Genomic DNA, 2457 nt, shown 5'->3' on the forward strand with positions numbered 1-2457 from the left:
TATGTTTACACACTATAAAAATATAAGAAATAAAAAAGATAACGAAATTTATATGAAGTGACAAGAAATAAATTGTCAAGAGGAGAGGGATTAATGCACCAAAAGCATAGTGCGTCTTTACTCTTTAGAAGACTTTAGGCTTTTCCCACTTTCATGATTATGAACCATATAGCCTAGTTCAACACATGTGCTACTGTCTGACACTATAGTTCTCAACTCATTTTTTTTATAGAAGGATGGATCTCAATTCTCAACTTATTTTCAGGTCTCAATTTTTTTATGTTCTAGTAGTCTCCAAATCAATGATTGAGGGAGATTATTGAAGCCAACATGATCCTCTTTCTTTTTTGATCTGGCAGTGGAAAGGTGCCACTGTTGAAAAAATGTATTCTTTTTTGCCATTCTAGGTGCATGGCATGTGTCATTCGTAGTTATTTAGATAAGGTTGGTGGTGGTTGCTTCTTAAAAGTTTACACTATGGGAAATGTTAAAATCATGAGGGATTTGAGGAAAGATAAAGGTTAGGATCCTAACTTTTTTTGTCGAGTCTTAACCAAAAGATTAATTTTTCTATACATCCAATATAAAATAGAAAAAAGCCAAAGATTTAAATATCAACTAAACAAAAAAAATATATAAAGTAAGCACTCATTTCAGTTATTTACGTTTTTCGACCTTACCAATTTGGTCGCTCAAAAATTAAAAAACTCGAAATGATCCCTAAAATTTTAAATAGTAGTTAAGTTAGTTATTTTTAATATATTTTATAACATCTGATATAGACTAATTTGATCTTAAAAATGACTAATTTGATTTATATTAAAGTTTTTGTGGATCATTTTGAGTTTTCCAATTTCCAATAGACTAAAGTGGGAATGTCAAAAAATATGAGAGACTAAAATGAATTGAGTACTTACTCAAAAATATAAAGGAGAAAATATTTATAATAATAAAACTAGTTGATGAAGGACTTGGAATAACTAATTGGTACTAGAAATTAATTATAGGAAGATGACTTGAATAATATTTGATGTCTATTTGATGAAGTGAAGCTTGTGGAGTGATTAAGACATTAAGTGAAGCCATTGAATAAAAAAGTAAAGATGAGTTCATGGAGAAAGTAAAATGAAGCTTCTGTGTTGTATCCTAAGGTGATCACAACTTGTGCAAGAGGAGACTTATTTTCATGGAGAAATGATGATATTATTGTATTTAAAAGTGTTTATTTTAGCTTTTCAATACATCATTTTCCTTCTTAATTCTTTAATCTTGCAAGAGTATTGGTAAGCGGTACCTTTAAAAATATGTAATATTAATGGTTCTTTCATCTCAGGGATTCCCTCCCTTATATCCGCCACTGGGTGAAGTGTTTTCATAATATTAATTGAAGGTTAAAAAGAAAAGAAGACGTTGAAATCGAAATTAAAACATTGTATTCTTTAATTCAAGTTTTCTGTATTTCGTTTTTTAATTAATCCCCTTAAGCCTTAAGACACGGCCAATGTAATGAGTTACATTAATTAGGAGATAAAAAAATGTTATTAGATCTTTCACATCCAATTAGAGAGATCGGTCTACAAGTAATTTTGAATTTTTTAGTATGTTTGACTTTTCCTAGAAGTAGTTAGTCGTAACTGAGTTCCTGCTCCAAATTTGGGAATAAATGAAAAATTGTTCTTTTGTAGTTTGAAAATTCACATTTTGACTTTTTAAATAGCACTCTTCCTAAATATTCTTAAAAATTACAGTATCGTCATTTGCCTACTATTTATTCGTAGTTTGCTGTTTCTAACTATAACACCCTTATATCGAGAATAATTAGTAATTTAATTACACATATGTATTTATTATAAAAACTATTTTTAACTGATAATTTAATATTTAAGTGGTGTTTATTAGGCTTGAATTTATATTTTTTGGTACATAGCTTGAATTTATATTAATTTAACATTTGTATTTCTTATTTAATATAAATTTCGACACCCAATAAAATCTCGTCTCAAGTAATTTGCTTATTTATTATAATATCCCAATTCAGAGGTCATATTTTTTTGTCATTATCCAACAAATTGGCAAGTAGAGAAAGGGTAGAATGTTTTGTTGAATGGTCACAACATCTATATCTACTATCTAACATGCAAAGATATCATAATGAGGACAGAATGGCATTTGAAGATTAAAAAAGTCCCACTCTTGTGCAATATGGACTATTATAATTATTTATTAGAGTATTCTTTTTGGATAAAATTAATTTTTTTTGTACCAAATTATTCTTTTCAATAAATGTCATTATCATAAATTAAATTTTTAACATTTTAGTCTTTTTTTTACATCATTAAACTAACAAATTGTTGTTTGCTTATTTACTAATTTACAAGTAGTGTAGTGTTAAGTGTTTTAATAATAATTCATGTTTTTTCATATTTGTCGATATTGTAAGTTTTTTTTATTTTTTTT

The sequence above is a fragment of the Lupinus angustifolius genome, chromosome LG06 (genome assembly GCF_001865875.1).
Source record: "Lupinus angustifolius cultivar Tanjil chromosome LG06, LupAngTanjil_v1.0, whole genome shotgun sequence".
Lineage (NCBI taxonomy): Eukaryota > Viridiplantae > Streptophyta > Magnoliopsida > Fabales > Fabaceae > Lupinus > Lupinus angustifolius.